The 21,660-nt window shown below is 42.8% G+C and overlaps 1 protein-coding gene across 1 annotated transcript in view; it reads right to left on the reverse strand.

Annotated features, from left to right (window-relative positions):
* esrrga (estrogen-related receptor gamma a) overlaps positions 1-21,660 on the reverse strand; it is an 89,884-nt gene that overhangs the window by 7,565 nt on the left and 60,659 nt on the right. The window lies entirely within an intron of this gene.

A 21,660-nucleotide genomic window follows, 5' to 3' on the forward strand; every position in this document is an offset into this window, starting at 1 on the left:
TCTCTCTCTTTCTCTCCAATCTCAATCTATGCCTCTTTATCTGTGTGTGTCTGTCTCTGTGTGTGACTGACCATCTGTGTGTCTGCTTCGGTCTCTGTCTTCACTTTTTGTTTCTCCATCTGTCTCTATACATCTCTGTCTGTATGTCACAGAGTGTATTTCACACTCTGGCTAGCTGTTTTTTTTGTTGTTGCTTTGTTTTGTTTGTTCTTGCACCTTAACTTTCTATATTGACTGTCTCTCTTCCTTACTAAGATATATAACCTCACTTTCTGTTATTGTGTTTCTTCATCACTTTTTCTTTCTTTTTATCATTTTCTCTAACTGAGTGTATCAGTCTGTTTCTCTCTCTCCCTTTCACTCCCTCACTCTCTCTCTCTGTCTCTCTATCTCTTTAATGGAACACCTGCCCACTCACACCTTTCCTCACAGCTGTCCTCTCCTCACACACCTGTCTATTCACACCTGCCTGCCTGCCTGTGTGTGTGTGTCTGTGTGTGTGTGTGTGTGTGCGTGTGTGTGTGTGTGTGACGCCTTCATAAGAAAGACAAAGACAGTGGCCCAGGTGAGCGCACCTGTCAGAGCTCACTGTGTGTGTGTGCGTGCGTGTGCGTGTGTGTGTTTAAGAGGAGCATCCTGCCAGGGGAAGCAGGCAGATGAGAAGGGAGATATTTCTTCAACAACATCTGCTGTGATGTGCCTCCTCTTGAGATGGTAGGGAGTGTGTGTGTGTACTTGTGTGTACTTGTGTGTGTGTGTGTGTGTGTGTGTGTGTGTGTGTGTGTGAGTGTGTGTGTGTGTGTTAGGGGCTCTTATCTCCCAGTGTGTTGATGGGTAATGGCAGGCGTCTCATTATGCCCAGGTTGCAGGCTATTGTTGTTTGTAACGAGCTCTAATTCATTCTATCTACAACCGTTAACATCTCTCATCACATTAGGATACACACACACACACACACACACACACACACACACACACACACGTATAGATGGACACATTTGTACACACTGCTGTACTCACACATCACAGATGCACACACATAAGCACACACAGAGGGATGAATCCAAATATACAGTATATGATTGATGCACAAACACACATATGTACACACACACACACACATACACACACACACACAGTGAAGGGAGCAGTATCATTGCCAACTGGCAGTGTCTTCTCCTCTACTTAATGAAATCATCAGAAGGGATTAGAGGTGAATTTCTTAAGGGGGTCTTCACACACACACACACACACACACACCCACACACCCACACACCTCTTATTCACAGAGGCAGATGTCTTAAGGGGGTCCTTAGTACTTCACCACTCATCAGGGGCAGGGGGAATAAGAGCTGGCATTGCTAAAATTAACACACACACACACACACACACACACACACACACACACACACACACACACACAGGTATAGAATCTCCTCAAACCCTGGGGTCAAGTGAAGGGAGGGAAACAGAAAAAATTGAGTGAGGGGTTATCATCATTTAATGCTGTTGAGTGGTGTTGTATGGTTGTATGTTGTTGTTGTGTTTGTGTGTGTGTGTGTGTGCGTGTGCGTTTTCAGTGGGCTGACAGGAGCTGCACTGTTGAAGGTCAGATACATTCATGTGCATCATGGTTATATTCCGTTGTACCTATTAATTATTATTGTTATATTAGTCTAACTTTAGTTATTTTGTCATTTATTTGGTAGGATTTGATCGAGCACCAGTGGCCATTGAGCAGCTCCAATAGAGCAATTTGGGACTGAGTAGCACACACACACAAAAACACACAGAGAAACATTCATGCGCACATACACACAAAGAGTGTATGTGTGTGTGCAAGTGTGAGTGTAAGCATTATCTCAAACACTACATATTACTAGCTGTTGGTAAATAATTAGATTTACACATAGACCCCTATCAACAAATATCTCCCTCCCCATCACACATAAAATACACGCACATGTGCACACACGCACACACACACACACACACACACACACACACACACACACACACACACACACACACACAAAGAAAACACCAATAATTAAAAGCCCCATGATTAGTTTATTGAGCTGAAAGTGGAGCTTTTTTTATTGAGGTCCATCAATGATTTTTATCAGGATGTGGTGTGTGTGTGTAGTGTGTGTGTGCATTTTTGTCTGCCAGTGTCTGTGTGTCTGTGTGTGTGTGTGCATATGTTCATGCCTATATTGTGGCATATTTGAATGCGCATGGTTGCATTGCATGTTTGTCTATGTGTGTTGCTGCTTTTTTGCCTGCGTGTTTGCATTTTATGTGTATGCATACATTCCCATGCATACACATTTCTGTAAGGGAGTCTCTGCATGTGCTTGTCCACATCTCTATCTGTATGTGTGTGTGTGTACACGACTGTCTTCTGTGTGTGTGTGTGTGTGTGTGTGTGTGCTTCCCCGACCCCCGCCCCTCCCTAACAGCCTGTCTGCGCCGCTCAGCCATCCAATGCCTCTTATCTGTCTGATTAATAGGCGGCCGGCTTCAGGACAAATTAATTAACAGATAACGCCATCTCTCCCTTCTTCCCTTCCTCCCTTCCTCCCCTCCTTCTCATGAAGCGATCGATACAGCAGAAGAAAAGAAACATCAATGGGAATTTAGTGCTGATGATGGAGAGAGAGGTATTGATGGAGAGAGAGAGAGAGAGAGCACGAGAAAGAGAGTGCGATGGGGAGAGAGGAGAGAAGAAAGAAAGAGGAGAGAGAGAGAGAGAGAGAGGGGGATGAAGGGAAGACCTTTCTTTTATACCTGTGATTTCACTTGACAAAAGAAGGTTCCTTATTTGGCTCTAATTACATTTCCTCTCTGCCTATTGTTGATAAGGCATCTTGTATGTGTGTTTGTGTATGTGTATTTGTTTATGTTTTATGGCTTGTCTATGGGACATATGGTGCAGTGTGCTGTGTATTGTGAATGTGTGTGTGTGTGTGTGTGTGTGTGTGTGCGTGGGTCGGTGAGGTGCAATGTAGAATGAACCTGATAATGCTAAAGATAAGCTAATCAAATCAATTAAGGTCAAGGCTTTGCTTGAACATCTGACATACCAAATCTTCCTCATTAATACTGTATTATTTATGTGAAATTAGTTATGATAATATGTCTAATGCTAGCTAAACAGTGTGCTTGCCACTCTTACCCTTAGGACATAAACCTGCAAGTAAAGTTATGTGTTTGAGGTTTTTATGAGATAACAAATATTATATTTGCCGTACATCTATCTGAGACCCAAGCCAACATCATCTCATACATGCTCAATGATGGCCTGTTGTGCCTCTGATCATGTGTGAGTGTGTGTGTGTGCTGATATGCAACATGATGTCAGCTGGCCACATTTCAATTAAGTCATACTCAGGATAGGGAACACTATGTGGAAAGCAGATGTAAACTAAACTTGCTCGTCTTAGCCGGGCAGAGATGGTCTGATGAGGTTAAGGTGGTAAATGTATTTACCAAATACAGGTGTATGCATAATGTTTGTGGTGGGATAGGGTGAGAGTGAGGTCTACTGTTTACTTGAATGACCACAACTATCTATTTGGGTGTGTGTGTGTGTCTGTTTGTGTATTTACTGTATGTATGGGTGCATCTGCTCATGTATTAACACAATATATGTATGAATATAGTGTGTGTGTGTGTGTGTGTGTGTGTGTGCGTGCGCCATACATTGGTCTGACAGAAAGAGGCTGCAGTGCAGTCATGCAGACTTAACCTCTACTGCTTGCTCTCGTGCTCTCTTTCTTTTTTCTCTTCCCCTTGCTCTCTCAGACACACACATGCAGACAAACACACACACACGTCGATTCCCCAGCCACCCTGCGGCCTGTTTGTCTGCCAAATGAGTCCTGACTGCACGTTTACACCCGAGACCGCACAACAGTCTGGCACACACACACACACACTTATACACACACACACACACACACACAGGATAGCCCTCTCTCACGCCCCAGTTGTTACACAGACACACACAAACACACACATCCAGCAGCCCTATATTTGTTTTCTCATGGTTACAGGGCAAATGCGTACCAGTGAGATCTGATCGTGATGCTTATGAGTACCTGTGCACTTGTGTGTGTGTGTGTGTGTATGTGTGTGTGTGGTGTGTGTGTACAGTTTATGGCATCAGTGTGGGTATTTGTACGTACATATGAGTGTGTGTGTATTTGATAGTGCCTGTGTATATCTGTAATAAATGATGTGTCAGATAAGGCTATGCTGTGTGTGTGTGTGTGTGTGTGTGTGTGTGTGCGTGCGTGCATATTAATGTGACTGACGTGAGAACTGGTTGTACTGCTGATCTGGTCCCAGTTATTAACACACGACTAGTCTTCACACACTGTCACTGCAATGCAACGCAGGATTCATACTGTGACTTACTGTATGTGTTTATGTGTTATTTTGAAACTACTGAGAAGTTTGTTTATACAAGATTATTCAAACGGTGTTTATACAGCAGAGAGTGAAAGGACAGATTGGGGAGCAAGAGGGATGACGTGTGATTTAATTCAAAATTCAGAATTAAAACTGCACAGTTGTGATTACATGATATGTACTGCATCTTTTAAATGCCTGTTTAGGCTGTGATCACATGAGACGCTTTTTTCAGTTATTGTCAATGGTGTGGTTACAGCAGGCAAACTTTTTTTAACTTCTCCTCATTCTCTTCTTCAAGAGCAGAAGAGAAATCAATTTCTCTTCTAACGCAAATTAGATAGTTGTAGAAATGAGCAGGTTGTAACGCTCCTTGCGCCCTTTGAGCTCTTGCTCTCTCTGTCACTAACGACACTCACCGCTGTGCTTTGCACTTGAGCATGATCATGGCCTTAGGGCACATTTAATAGGAAACTTCTCAGTCTGTCTCAATAATGCAACAGCAAAGAGTCACACACTTATCAAGATGTATCAGTCTTAGGTGGTTGTAAGGAAAAGCTTCACACATTGTCGCAGAAATTTAACACAATGCAGCAAAGACTGAGTTCACAGTAAGAGCATTCTGGAAGGTAGTTGTGTATGGGGTGGCAAGCTGGCCTAAAGCTACAGATTTGACAAATAAGCAAAAGACGACTGGTGTGATACCCATTACAGACGGTGTATTCCAGCTGTTAGCTTAGTGACTGGAGAGTGGCTGGCATTATATCTGTGGTGCCCAACAACACTGCCACAGTGCCTCTAGGCAAAGCGTAGGGGCACTGTGTGGGGGGCTATGTGTGTTCATCTAGTGCGAAAACATAAATTACAGTTACCCTCTGAAAATTGGCTACTTTTGAGAGCCTGTTCAGTTTCTCTGAGAGCTGAGCAACTGACTCAGACAACAGCAGGTGTGCATTTGTTCATTTTTGATGGATATATAATTATTTTTTTTTTTTTCATAATTCCTCTAATTTTAACAATAGTCAACATCCTCTTACAATTTTGAAGTAGTATTGAATGGACCATTCAACATTTTGCAGGTGTTGTTATGGTGTGTTTAGTTCCTTGTAGGTGAGAGGAGCAGAGTGGATTGGCTATGTGTAGCATGTACACATTCTATTGTATTCTGCAGGGGACAGATTTAAGGCTCCCGGCCCACTGAGATAGAGATTGCATTGGGACACGTGAGGTTTCCAACAGTTTCAGGCACATCACTGCCCTGTGTGTGTGTGTGTGTGTGTGTGTGTGTGTGTGTGTTTGTATGTCTGTCTGTGTGTTTGTGTGCTGCTTTGTATGCACACTGTGTTGTATGACTCCAGTGTTGTGTGACTCCATGCTCTCTCCGCTTTTTGTATGTGTTTGTGTTTAAATTTGTGTTAGTGTGCGCATTGTTGCATGCTGTGCAACTCAAGTGCTCCCTTTTGCTGCTTTTTGAGTGTGTGTGCGCGTGTGTGTGTGCATGCGCACGCCTCAAACTGTTTTGTACCATACGGCCAGACGCCGGCCCAAATGAACACGGACCCCCTGTGATGGTCTTGGCCAAGCTAGAACAGCACACACACACAAGAAATACACACACAAAAATAAAAGCATGCACACTGACAAATGCTGTCACACACACACACACATCTACGCACATGCACACACATCCACCAGCTGACCCAATTACACAGAGATGCGCAACGAGATGGAAACAAATCTACCCAGAGAACCAGCTAATTTAGAAGGGCTTAAAGACACAGTCACACACACAACTCACACACACACACACACACACACTCATACATGTGCATACTCACTTAGATTATACAAAACATAATGTGTCATGTGGAGTTGATACCATATGAAATTGCATATCACAAATTGAGCTTCATCTTTCATTGACAAGTAAATCCCATTGCCAAATCAAACCCTATCAGTGCGTCAAAGGTGTGTGTGTGTGTGTGTGTGAGTGTGGTGTAGCCAAAGTGTAGCCAAAATAGAGTAGAAAAGAATAGAATATTACCCCACACCCACTCACCATCTCTCTTCCTCCCTCTCTCCTCACCCCTTCTTTTGACCCCCGGCCCTCCCTTTTCCCTCCCTGTCTCTCTATCTCCCTCCCTCCCTCTCTTTTTCCACCTTCCTCTCTCTCTCTTCACCCTCCCTCCATTTCTCTCCTGCCCTTTGTCTCACACCTCCTCCCTCACAACTCCCCTCTCTCCTTTAAGATGCGCTATACTGTAGTCACAATGAAGGGAAACTTGCCTTCATTGTGACTATACTGCTATACTGCCTGAAAACGAACCACGGTCGAACACGTTGCCGCATACAAATGTGAATATAGTCGCTGCAGCTTTGTATTGTTCTTTTATTGACACTCCAAACCAGTGGGGGCGCATGAAGATTAAAGAGGTAACTGTTACCAGACATGTTAGCACGCAGATGTAAACAGAGGCAATCGACTGGAAAAGGAAATAGAGACGCTTTCCCATAAGGACACACAGCCAATCGTGATATTTCAGACCAACTGAAGACCATCATGCACTGGGGGCTGGTGAAGAATTCCACTAGTTTGGCCAGCCATCCTGTGAACACTGAGGAGGCCGAAGCCAATGTGGCGCTTCATTTTCTCCATAAAAGTGTCTTTTTGTTTGCACGAACCAGCCGAATTTAGTTTCCTCAAGTATACTGCTGTCTTTCCTGCATCTGTCTCCCTCTCTCACGCGCATACGTGCATACACACCCGTCATCACACTCACCTTCATCCCCTCTCATATTGTGGGCTACCATATCGTCTAGCTATCCCCCTGCTCTCCCTCTCCTTCCACCCCACCTCTCCCCTCCTCCCTCCTCCAGCCCCCTCCACCTCCCCCAGCCCCCTCCACCTCCCCCCTCTACGGCCTCGGGGAGAGTAGAGCAGTAGTAGGGTTGCGGTAGCCTCTAATCAGTGTGAACAGCCAGCTAATTACCAAACCCTCAGCCCTGGCTGACTGTTAATTGCATACATTAGACACCATCAGCAGCACTGCAAGATTAACACTTAAAATCTTCCCATCGCTGGAGTGGAGATGAGTGCTGTGTGAGTGTGTGTGTGTGAGCGAGAGAGAGAGAGAGAGAGGGGGAGAAAGGGAGTGAGGTGGAGAGGAGGATATGTGTACTGTCACTGTGTGTGTGTGTGTGTGTGTGTGTGGTGTGCGCTGCCTCTGTGTTTGCAGGCGCTAATATTTAACACTTAATTAGACCCAAAATGGAGACGTGGCATCACGGCGACGGTCGTCGGGTGTTATAGCTGTTGCCGGGTGGGGGCAGACGGTCGTCGAGGGCAACCCCCAGTCTCCGTGGAGACGACAGATGGAGTGACATTAAGAGCATTGCTGTGGAGCCATTTCAAATAATAAAATATCAATATTTACATTTTAATTACCCACTTCTAGCTCCATCGGGGCCGTGTCAAGGAGTGTGTGTGTGTGTGTGTGTGTGTGTGTGTGTGCCACTGCTAGCTCCATTGGGGCCATGTCATCTTGAAAGGTGGAGAGGATAGTATGTCTGTGTGTACATATACTGTATATGTATGAGTACTGCTCAAGAGACAATGTTAAATAATATTTTTGAGAGTGTATTAAAACTGGATTAACACACAGAATAATGAGTCTGTTTGGGAACGTGCTGGCAAAGTAATTCAAAAAGACAAAGCATTGCTTGCAAGAACTACTTTCTCCACCGTTTCTGTTTCCCCCATTATTTCCCTTATCTTTCCTTTGTATTCCTCTCTTTCTATCACTCTATCCATCCATCCTCCATCCTCCTCTTCTCCTTCCCTACCTCTGTATCCTCCTCCCTCCCTCCTCCAATACAATGCTGATGCAGGCAGGAATGACCAGTCTGTGTGTGTGTGTGCGTGTGTAGAAGTCTGTTGGGGGAATTAACCATGTGTACACAACTGAGGAGCTTACACACAGAGAGACACATGCACTCACTCTCTTTCACACAGACACATACACACACACACACACACACACACACACTATGCTGACAGACAGTTTTGAAGGAAAAAACAACATCCAGAGTTGTATGTAGAAGGTAAAAGGAGGTGGAAAATGGAAAAATGAAATTAGCGGAAAAGAATAAAAAGGAAATATGTGAATATAAAAGAGGGAAGTAAAAGGGTACGCTATCTATCTATCTATCTATCTATCTATCTATCTATCTATCTAGCCAATGACAAATTCATTTTCCCAGCTTGTTCAATTAACTGGGTTGTGACAGTCTATCGATCTCTAGTTGGATTACCTTCTCAGAACAATATCCTGCCATAACATATTCTCCTGTAAAGACACAATCCATAGTCCAGCCTCAGCAAAAAGGGCAGCCCTGCCACTAAAAATGAAACCATGGGACGGGAAACAGGTTTTGTTGTCAAATGACTTAAAAGAAGATGAGTTAAAACAGTTCTTTAATGTCACATAACACACAACTGTTTTGCATTAAAAAGGGGTACCAATATGACAAATGACATATGACAACATTTACAAGAGAGTTTAATGTTTTAATTGATGGAATGCTTTCAAGAATAATATTCTACAATGGCATATTCCTATTTAAATACCCAATCCGTGGGTATACCCCAGCCTGCATTACTTTCTGTCCTCTCCCAAGTCCTCATATCTCCAAAGAGAGGCCGCTAAAGCAACACACTCACTATGCGACAGGAACAATTCATTGGCCCACTGGTTATGTTTTTTGCTGTTTTGGGGATTTTAAATTCTATGGGTCCTTGGTCATGAAATATTTTCTACATGTTGGAGATAATTTCATCTGTCAGTATGGCATGACATGATTTTTGCAGAACTCCATCGATGTATAAATGAAAACTTGCTGATTGTGGCTTTAAAACACAACCCAGTGGTCCCTGTCCAGGCCTGGTGTCTGTATATGAGATTATGAAGCTGTGTTGATTCTATCTTCCTAATCCCCCGTAGCTCTCCATAGAGAGACAACCGTAGAAACTCCACAGGGATTAATTTACCATTCACAGATTAGAGATATGGTCTCCAATATCATCAGCCAGAGAGAGAGACAGAGAGAGAGAGAGAGAGAGAGAGAGAGAGAAAGGGAGAGAGAGAGAGTAACAACAGAAAGACACACAGACTGGAAGACAGAGACAGAGGCCGGGATCGGGAGAGAGAGAGAGAGGGAGAGAGGGAGAGAGAGAGAGAGGGGGAGAGAGAGAGAGACAGAGATATACACAGAAAGACTGAAAGAAAGACAGTGAGATGAAAACGACTGCATGCAGAGAGACAGCCTTCTCTCCTATAGCATCCTGCCTTAATGTCCTAGCTCCAAGACAAGAACATTAGACCTCATTCCACCTCCTCATCTGGGCCTGAAAAAGCCTGGGCTGAAAATCTTAATTAATTGTCCAATAGTGCCGCGGGGTCATTATGCATTGCAATAAAGAAGCGTGTAATTATGAGATTTAACAGCCATTACCGAGGCCAGGAACTCATATGTCATCATCAGCAACCAGGCCAATGGTTTGGTACGGCTGTGTGTGTGGCTTGATGGACGGCACACACACGTGCACAAATACACACACACACACACACACACACACTCAGACTCACATGCACACATTGTGCATGTAGGTATATAACATACAGGCATGCACGAGAGAAATATGTAAACTCTGATACAGGCACGCACATACATACACACATACACAAAGCAGGGGCACACAAACTGAAGAATGCGCATGCAGGCAAGTACAGATACACACATATACACTCGCACACACAGAAGTACAGACACACTTGCACACGCACACGCACACACACCCATCAGTCTGACCCAGACAATAAGGCAGCCAGCTGTGGTAGCAGCCCGCAGATGAAACATCCCATCAAGATTAAATAGAGACAAAAAAATACACACATTTATTACTGCTGTGTGTGTGTGTGTGTGTGTGTGTGCGCGCGCAGTGAAGCATTGATATAGACCTAGGTCCTTCGCCACATAGCAGGTGGGAGCTGACACACTTATATAAGGATGTATGGCTGCACACACACACACACACACACACACAGACATCAAAAGAGAAAAAAAGCATATACAACTTCTGAAAGAGACCAACAACTGCTGCACTATGTTTCAGATCATTTGAATATTTCAGTCGATTTACTGTCATTTTCTTGGATTGGTGAAATCCATTAGGCTACTATGTGTGATTACGACACCTATATACATATATTTTCATGTATGTGCTTTGGCAATGTAAGAGAAGTCTTATCATGTCAACAAGCACTTAGAAATGAACTGATTTGAATTGAATTCAGATATGGAAAGAGGTGTGACGAAATGAGAGGAAGAAAAGAGAGTGAAAAGTATAAAAGAAAAAGAAGACCGAATAGGAAACGAATATGATAATATGGAGACAGACAGACAGACAGACAGACACACACACACACACAGTACAATGTACCTCATTGAAGGAGTCACACAACCAAAGAAAGGAGAAATAAAAGGCAGAACATAGAAGAAAGTCAATGGTTAGAGTAAAAGAGTAAGAGAGTGGGCATTTGACTAGACACATTAAAGTTGGATTTGAATTTGGATTTGAATTTAAAAGAGAGGAAGTCAAGAGATGAATAAGCTGAATGTGGCGTACGAGATGGAGTGTGTGTGTGTGTGAGAGAGAGAGTAAGAGAGAGAGAGAGAGAGAGAGAGAGTGTGTGTATATATGGGGTGACATACAATGTAGGATAATAGATAGAAGCCTTCTAAAACTGCTGATATCACTGCTATGTGCACAAGAGAGAGACAGACAGAGAGTGGGGCAGAGAAACACAGAGAGCAGGAAGGAGACAGACAGAGAGAGAGAGAGAGAGGGAGAGGGAGAGAGAGAGAGAGAGAGAGCGAGAGAGCACAGGAGGTAACAAAGGACAGCTGTCATCATTACCATAACAATAAGACGGGTCCTGTTGGCTTTCAACAGCCATTTGCACGTATGCACGCACACACACACACACACACAGGGAAGACAGGAAACTCAGTGACTGTCAAGAACGGAGTCTAATAAGATGTGTAATGCTACTCTTCAATGCATTGTATGGATTTGATTCAGTGTTCCTGACATGTATGATAAACATTTACAGCCTATCTCTCAAATACAAATTAAATAGACTATTGACATGAAATACAAAGGTACTTATTACCAAAGTGACCTTAGCACATGCAAACAACTATCAAATCTTGCTATATCCTGAATAATTATCAACTAATTGTGCAATCAATGAAATTGTTTCTCTCTCATTCTCTAAAACCTAGTTCTATCTTATCACCCATAGTTATCAGCAATGTCACCTATGGCACCATGTCATACACATTGTGTATTTGTGTATGAGTGTGTCACCTTTGTGTGTGCGTGCTGCATGTAGGTTTCAGAAAGCCAAATCTAAGAGTTTCTAAGACCTGTTTAAGGCTACCTGAAATTGAATTTAAGACCAATTTAAAAACCAAAATAAAGAAACAAAGCTGACACTAGCCTATTTCCAGTTGAACATATCTAATGAAAGTTCTGAAACTAAAAGTGGGCAGTATAAGAGAAAGAACAACAGGAAATGAATTGTTAAGGGACACAAAGTCCAATTGTGTTTAGTAAAGCAGATATGATAAAAATACAAAAAAGTTGCACATTGTACTACTAATCCTGTACTAATCCTGGAAATCTGCCATTGCTTGGTGAAAAATATAACACCTCTAATTACTGGTGTGTGTGTGTGTGTTTGTGTGTGCATCCTGTCCTGTCCTGTCATAGGTTAATGGTAGCATCAGTGATTATGGGATGCAGTCGCTAGGAAGTAGCGAATGGGCCTACAAGCCAACCACAGTGTGGATGGTTATACTGAATAAAACAATTTGACGTATATTATAGTTATTTTACCACACACAGACGATTGGACACATTTTATATTTATTATCCAACACTCTGCCACAACCCCCTCCCTACATTCACTCCCCCGCCCCCCCCCATCTGTCTTTCTCTCTCTCTCTCTCTCGCACACACACACACACACACACACGCACACACGTAAAGGGACGATCCCAGGCTGTTGCCTATCTGTATATAGCAGGTGTTTTTGTGTGCATGGGCATGTAAGGTGTACCTGTCACTATGTGTTTGTGTGTTTATACCTGTATAATTTGCCTCTGTGTGTGTGTGTGTGTGTGTGTGTGTGTGTGTGCACAGGCCATAAGTCGTCTCCAGCTGGTGACAGGCGCGCTCCAATCCTATTTTCCCACCTGCTTATTCCCTGATGGAAAGGATGGATCCTCTGGACTGTTATTTAAGAACGATGGATGGAGGGATGGGAGAGAGAGGTAGAGGGAGGAGGCAAGGAGAGGGAGGGAGGAGGAGGATCAGGCAGGGAGGAGAAGAAAGAGAGAGACAGAGAGACAGAGGGAGAGAGAGAAGAATAAGCAAAATAATCACAGAGGGAAGAAAGAGGAGAAAGAGATGGGAGGAGGAGAGAAGCGATGGAGAGGGTGAGAGGGAAAGAAAGGGACAAGGGAAGAAGCAAAGGAGTAGGAGAGAGAGAGGAGGAGAGAGGGAGAAAGAGATAGAGTAAGGAGGGAGAGAGCAAGAGAGAGAAGGAATGACAAAGAGATGGAGGGGGAGAAACGGGAAGATGGGAAAGAGATTCAATAGAAAGACATAGAAAGGAGAGCAAAAGAACGTAAGAGGGAGGGAGAGAGAGAGAAAGAGAGAGAGAGAGAGAGAGAGAGAGAGAGAGAGAGAGAGAGAGAGAGAGAGAGAATAGCCATTTCATGCCTGTCTGTGAACTTTGCATGAACCGGCAGAAATAATGTGATGCCATGACAAGCCTGTCCCTCCTTCCACTAGATTTGCTGCATGCATAGGTGTGTGTGTGTGTGTGTAGGGGTCCATGCATGTGTGTGTGCTATATATGTGTGCACGGTGTGTATTGCTTTTGGTGTGTGTGTGTGTGTGTGTGTGTGTACATGTGTGCTCCAACAGATAGAATAGGATGATGATGATTTGAAATGGAGTTTGGCCTGTGTGTAATTATGATCATCTATCTTTATGCCCCGCCAGCATATCATATCATATCACATCATCTCTCTCTCTCTCTGTCTCTCTCTCACACACACACACACACACACACACACACTCACACACACAAACACAACAGCAAATTGAAAGTAGTAAAAGCTGACTGTTTGCTAGTGATGACTTAGATGATGATGGGCTAAGATGGTGTGCTGATTTATTCGTTACTGCTGGTCTGATGTCACATATTATAAAACTCTGTGTGTGCATGTGTGTGTGTGCATTTGTGCCTATTCAATGTGTGTATTTGTATTAGTGCATCATTGAGTGTGCATGTATGTGTGTTCATAAGTGTATTTTAGTTTGTTCATGAGTGTGTGCATGACGTTTGTGTATATGTGTGTATAAGTGTGTGTGTGTGTGTGTGTGTGCACTTTTGTTGATTTGTCCATGTGTGCATGCCTCTGTCTGTGTGTAAGCTTGTTCTCTTTGGTGTGTGTGTGTGTCTGTTTGCGACAGCCAGTTATTTGATGCAGATTAGTAGCTCCACTCAGATTGCAGGCTGCGTCTCAATGTCTGATAGATAAATGGATTTGATTTGCTAATGTAATCAAACTAATAAGAAAAACAGCAATGGGCTGCCGAGCGCAAATCTCATGACTTCAATATTTGTGGTTTTCATTTTTTTGCTGTTACATGAATTTAAATGTTTCTTTATGTGCTGAATGACTTGAAACCTGAATTTATTTAATAGAAATTAGTTCAAAAATGTATAAGCTGATGGATACAAGCAGCCTCTAATATACTGCCCCTATTGTTTTTAATGTGATTTCTGAAGCTGTTGAGTGAAACAGATTTTCTGGTTTACGATGAAACTATACTTCTTTTTATGTGATGTGCCTGGAGCACATTTTCGACCTACTGTATATCTTTAACAGTGAGTCCATTTTCAACAATTTTTAGAAGTGTCACTTTGCGGTGCTTTGTTGAGGAGGGTATTGTGGTTTAAAATGTTTCTTCTGCTGTTGAAACATTGTTCCGCTACTACAGCAGGCAAATACTCTTCAAGCGAGTCCTGTGTTTTTATTTGCCCTGTCTTTAAATACAGGTCTGATATAGTCTGACACACACACACACACACTGACAGCTGACAGCTGGTAGTGCGTGTGAAGGAGGCAGTTGTGTGTGCATGTGTGTGCGTGTGTGTGTGTGTGTGTACGTCGGTGAGATGTGTCAGGTCGCTCTACTCTACAGGCATAAGGTGTGTGTCAGCACCAAGGTGTGACCTGATGGAACCAATATAAGTGTGTGTGTGTGTCTTTGTGAATGTGTGTGTTGCGTGTGTGTGCTCTGAAAAATAAATGTGCGCTTTATAAGGTGGCACCTGAAGCTGTGTTTGTGTGTCATCATAGACACATCGTCATGGAAACGCTGTCAACACGGTGACGACGAAACAAACACAGGGCATCGGACAGACAGGAGAGTCAACACAGACTGAACGTGCCTTCAGAGACTTCAGAGTGTGTATGTGTGTTGTGTGTGTGTGTGTGTGTGCTTGCACATGTGTGTGTATATGTTTTATATTAGAAAGCAATTTGGCATAAATCTTTTTTCATGAAACCAGCATTACAACACACTACATAACAATGGATATCATAATTTTCTCTCTCTCTTTCTGATATCTTATTGCAGATATGCCATGAAGACACATTCTCATGGGAGGCAAAATTTCATGATACACTGTTTACGGCTTGCATAATGGATCCTTATACACTTTTAGCCATTCATGGGTGGTGATATGCATGACAAATTGTATTTTTGATAATGTAGATGGGCATCGCTCCCTGCAACCAGCAACAAAGTGAGCATTTGTATGTTGGGTATGTTCATGCCTCAACACTTACTCGTAGAGAACAGCTCAGAAACCTATCTAACCAGCCTCGGTACATGGTGAATTTTAGTGAAATGTGAGGCCCATTTTGGCGTGCATTTTAATTAACTGTATCATGTTGTAATGTTTCGAGAGCATGTTGTAAAGTTATTTTAATACATTTTTTGCTGTATGTGTTTATGCAAAAGCTTTAAGAGATCTTGATTCAGGACAATAAAGTTTATCATTGGTTTAAATTAATGAGCTGATCTCACCTTATTTTAACTGAAATATTTAAACCATATTTCTGACTGAAGAGGAAGGGGGGAAAGTGAGGGAGATGGATAAATAAAGCATATAAAAAGAAAAAGACAAGAAAAAGTGACAATAAACAAGAAAAGAAAGAGAGGAATGGAAAGAAAAAAGAAAAATATTTTCTCTCCTCTGTTTTCTCATATTGATGACATACCTCCAATACCCACAGGCTTGATCTGATAAAGAAAGCCCAACTTAATCCAAACATTAGGCTCAGATATCAAATATTCTTTTCCTAATTTGATTTCATCAATATTTGTTTTCATCTGCAAACAAGAGCGTGTTTGTATGGGCTGCAAGAGGCGACCACGGCGGTGGCGCACTGGAAAATAAGACGTCTCGTATGCACAAATATAGACACTGAGACACACACACACACACACAAACAAATACACACACACAAACAAACACACATACTTGAAACCAAGACATCAGCCTTTAAATGCGTTATCCAGCTCAGGGACGAGCTGAGATGGAAATCAAACACGCCCAACAGAGCTCTGAGAAAATCAACAGGAATCGGATATCACATACACAAAGATGCACACACACACACACACAAAGATGCACACTAGAGTACACAGAAGTAACAAAATTGACAGAGGCGATGAACTTAATCTAATTCTAATTCTAAGTCTAAATCAGATTATAATAACCAAGTCATATTTATGAGTTGAATCTCATTCAAATATGGAGGAAGGCGGAGCCAATTATATCACGGGGTCAATTGTTCCTTACTGTTTTTATCCAATCACAAACCAGATAGTGCTGCCAGTCATATTTGTTATCTTCTTTAACATCTGTATTGGATGTTACAAAAGATAATAAATATTATTGGCAGCACAATGATTTGCATCTGGATTTTGATGAGATTAAAACAACCGACCTGTTGTTACCCCTAGCTTTCTGATTCATGCTTTGTAAATGTGTACAAACCACAAAGAATGAAAAATAAATGTTTCAACATCCATAATTTAATTTCAAATTTACCAATTATGGAAATTCATTTCAGTTGGTCATTTAATGGGTATAAGTGAAATTTTTCACTGCAAGAATTTTCTACCATAAAATGAAGCTGTAAAACCTTTTGCCACTGACAATATAATGCCTAAGACCTTTCCATCTTGAACGATAAGAATCAATCTCTGTGTATGTGTGTGTGTGTGTGTGTGTGGCTATTCTTGTGTATCTATATGTGTGATGTGTTGTGTGGATATATACTGCATGTGCATGTTTATAATATGTGTATGCATTAACTGTATGCCGTGTGTGTATGTGTGCTGTATGCTGTGTATGTATGGAGGCACCCAGCATGCTGTGATTGTCAAGGTGAACTACCCTCAGCAGACAGAATGAGGACAGACCTGCGTGTGCGTCTGTGTGGGTCCATGTGTGTTTCTGTGTGTGTGTGTGTGTTTTTGTATGCTTCTGTGCATGAGCATATGTATGTGTGCACATGTACCTAGAACAGGTATTTTCCTCGAGAGGCTAAGAGAGAGGAAGGAGGGTGAAGCATACAGAGAGGAAAGAGGTAAGGAGATGAAAAGGGAGAGAAATGGAGGGAAAATTAATGCACAGAGGAAGAAAGAGAGAGGGAGTGAGAGAGAGAGAGAGAGAGAGGGGCGGGGGTGTTCTCCTTTGATTTACCACTCTCTGACCTGGAGCCTAACGACCTCTTTACTGATTGATGACATCACCAGGCTTAACGAGGAGGGTCTTACAGGAGTGACATCATCACAAGCCCAGCCTATTACATCCCTCTCTCACTAGACACACACACACACACGTACCCACCCACCCACCCACCCACATACACACACACACACACACACCCACACACACACACAGTGCTGCATGTTGTGGAGCTCATTGTAAAGTGTTATAATGTGTGTCAGGGTTAATTTAGTGAGCCGCACTCTCACAGTCAATGGGGTGTGTGCACATGTGTATATGTGCGTGTTTATGTCTGTATGTGTGTGTGTGTGTCTGTGTGTGTGTGTGTGTGTGTGAGTGCACGTGTGTGGAGGCTCCGCTTGACTGCTGAGACCCAACATTTGATTTGCTAAAAGGAGCAGGACGCTTCTATTAATCAATATTTGCTGACTGACTGACTCTTTTTCTGGCTGACTTAATAATTGACTGGCTGTTTGGTTAGTTGCCTGACTGATTGGTTAACTGACTGACCGACTGACTGCCTGGCTGTCTAAATGGCTAACTGAATGACTGACTGACTGACTGAACTAAGTGAAAACCATTTATAAATTGACCAAAAGACACACAGGAGCAGAGAGAGAGATAAGAGAGATTAGGGATGCACTGTTTTGTGCATATGTGAGTATGTTATTGCTTCATTACTGTTTATGTGTGCACTTTTACATGATGTGCCATTGTTAGTACAACGTCTGGGATCGATGATCAGTCGATCATACTGTTACAAAATCAGTAATAGCAATGGGACCCAACAAAAACTGATCGCTGCATCCCTAGGAGAGATACAGGCAGGCACAACCAGAGAGAAAGAGAGTGAGGATGGTGGGGGGATGAGGGGTGGGGGGATGAGGGGGTGGGAAGGCTGGGGGAGTGGGAGGGGACAGGAGTTGAGAGATGAGGTTGACTTGATAATGAAGAGGTTAAGGATACCATGGAGAGAGAAGGTGGGAGGTCAGAGAGAGAGAAAGGGAGGGAGAGCCAGAGAGAAAAAGGGGTACAGAGACAGAGAGACAGAGAGAGAGAGAGGGAGAGAGAGAGAGAGGTCAGGAGAGGGGTTAGAGAGGTAGGGGACATTTAACCATCAGGTCAGAATAGTATTGTGTTAAGGGCTCTTGGGGAGTATCTAGGGTATACTGAGGTAATGCATGTGACCTCCCTGCTTTCCATTTTCCTCTCTACCCTCTGCTCCTCTTGCTTCACCCTCGTACATTTTGTTTCCAACCTCCTCCCCCAGTTCTCCTTTCTCTTTCCCCCCTTCTCTCTCTTTCAGTTTTACTGCTTATTCCTTTCACCCTCCATGTGAGTAAAATAATAAAATAAAAATAACAGTTTTTTTTTAAGTTTAAAGGTGCTTAACAATCAAATAAAATGAAACAGCATAATCCTTCAATAAGAAAAAACAAGATAAAACATGTAAAAACAACACACCACAAGGTAAAAGCTAAGAAGGTTGACAGAGTGCCAAGTTCATTATGAATCTGGTATTTATTAAGATCTTTGTTTCTGATATTTTTTCACTGAGCTGCAGAAAAAACCTTGAGAATGGCAAGGCCGTTGGAGTCACTGAGATTCAGGGGTAGATACAGTATAACTGTGTGTCATCCGCATAGCAATGGAAAGAGACATTGAGCTTATGGATGACAATTCCTGGAATCTTCTTCTTTTCGAATGTTTAAAAAGACCTGTAGCATACTTGCCGCCATTTTCATTCAGTTCTCCTACACTTTCTCTTTAAGGCCCAAGTGCTCTCATTGAACCACAGCAGTGCTTTTGTATTTGCCTTTTGGCAAATACAAAACGGGCAACAGAGTCAAGCACACTAAGGCATGTACTATTAAAAAGGGATTCTCGTTCCTCAGTATTAGACAGGAATTCTGCAATGTTAATGGCAGCTATGCCATCATAAAAGCCTCAGAAAACTTTCTAGCAGAGGTAGAGTTAAATACAAAAGTGGACAGGTAATATTCCTAGAATCTTTGGCTTCTGTATGTGCTAGACAGGAAAAATGTAATTCTTGGGCATAACATTTGATGACAGTTGATTGTAAAATTCTTGAATGAACGTATTGTTCCGCTTGGGTAGTCTGGAGATTAGCAAACACAGTAGGGGAGCCTTACCAATAATTATAAAACAAAGATAAATACATCAAATGATGTAAAATTCAGACTTGAGGTGGGCAAACATGTAAAATTCTTTCTGTGAATGATCGCAAACCCACAAAAATGAAGAAGCAACATCCTCTTTGTGGCAGGAAGCTAGTGGGTTTATGGGAAATGTGGGCTTCATTTTGAGAAATACCAGCACTAACAACACCACTGGTGTGAGATAGAGGCTACCAATTGTCTTGATGGTCTCATTGGTTTATGGTCATTACCAAGGTATCACAATTAATTTGACAATAATATAATGATGTTTAAAAATGCTACAGATAGCACCTCTAAAAAAAGGCTGAATGAGATAGACAGAGAGAGAGAGAGAGAGAGAGAGAGGGAGAGAGAGAGAGAGGGAGAGTGAGGGATGGAGAACATGAAGCAAGTGGAGTGTGGAAGCTGGTTAGCGACTGCCCCCCACCCCCCCGCCCCATCACCACCACCACCACCACCCAAACCCCTTCTCCCATATCTCCATAAAGAGAGATTAAATGAATGGACAGACAGCAACCCCCCCCATCCCCCCTCCTCCATTTTTACAGCTCAATCATACTGCGTTACCGCCGACACACAGACCGCTTATCCTGAGCGCCGAAATTGAAAGGGGAACGAAAGAAAGAGAGAAAGAAAGAATGAAAGAAAAGAAGAAGAACAAGTATGAGGAGATAGGGGAGCAAGAGAATAGTGGGGGGAGTGTGGGGCGGCCCGAGAGCAATTTCTTTCTCGAATAAAGAAAGAATGAGAAGGGGGGGGGGGGGGGTAAAAAAAATTTCACTAATGGCAAGGCCCCTGGTTCTGGTAAAATAGACTGCGTTATAGGTTCTGACTCTCGTTCGTTGATTCATTCATTCGTTCATTCCTTGCTCTTTCGTCAAGTCAAGTACTCGCCTGTCTGTCTTTCCCTTTTGTGTCCGCGAGTCCTGATAAGAGCTGGCTAGCATGACTGCTCTGTAGTCATTTAGTTATTATGGAGAGAGAGAGAGAGGCGAGAGGGGATGGTGAGAGAATGAGAGAAAGGGAGAGAGAGGGACAGAAAGAAAATGAGAGGGGGGGAGAGAGAGAAGGCATGAGGGAGGGAGAGAAAAGAAAAGAGAGAATGAAAAAGACTAATTCTACAGACAGATAAATGGCCCGTTTTGAATGGCCTTTCTTTCTTTTAATTCACTCTCTCGTTCACTCCTGTTTAAATATTTGCTGTTCTCCTCATCCTCCTCTCACCTGACCCCTCCTTCCTCCTTCACACACACACACACACACACACACTTGACTATGACATGTAGTCTAATATGCAACTGGAGTTGTCTTTTTGAAAGCTATTAGAATGAGATTTTCTCTTCACTAATCCAAATTATCAGAAGCCAAGGCATTTCAACCTCTGAATAATAACTTGTGAATAATAATAACCCCTATCATATTTCCAAATATCCCACACTTGGTTGAAGTGTGTGTGTATATTGTATATCTGTATCTGTGTTTGTGTGCGTGTGTGTGTGTGTGTATTTGATGGGGGTCGCTTGTCTGTTTGTGTGTTTATGTTGCCCACAGTTTGAAACAACATAACGGCCTTTCATATGCTTGTCTGTGTTTATGCCTTTGTGTGCATTTCAATGTGTGTTTCCTCTCTCTCTCTCTCTCTCTGTGTGTGTGTGTGTGTGTGTGTGTGTGGGCGAGTGTGTGTGAGTGTCCCATTCCTTGTGGGACAGCAAGAGACACACGGCTGTGCCTGAAACCTCATTTTCCTCTCCTAATGACATATCAAATGTTTGCATATAGGCCATATCAGTATGGAAATGAGCACACACACACACAGACACGTGCACACACACACACACACACGTACACATTCATATAAGAAATCTAGCCTTAGAGTAATAGAGACCCAATCAAAGAGGTGTGTGTGTATATATGCGTGTGTGTGTTGTCGCGTATCACTAAGGTTGAGCGAGATGTGAAGCGCAGTCTGTGTGTCAAACACAAGTAGCAACACACACACACACACACACCACACACACACACACATACGTACCCTAGCCTTGTTATCCGGGGGCCTGTCTTGCAGGCAGCCTCTCTAACGCTGAGTGATGTTTAAATTAGTTTACAATTTAGCCTCC

This window comes from Centroberyx gerrardi, chromosome 1, assembly GCF_048128805.1.
Source record: "Centroberyx gerrardi isolate f3 chromosome 1, fCenGer3.hap1.cur.20231027, whole genome shotgun sequence".
Lineage (NCBI taxonomy): Eukaryota > Metazoa > Chordata > Actinopteri > Beryciformes > Berycidae > Centroberyx > Centroberyx gerrardi.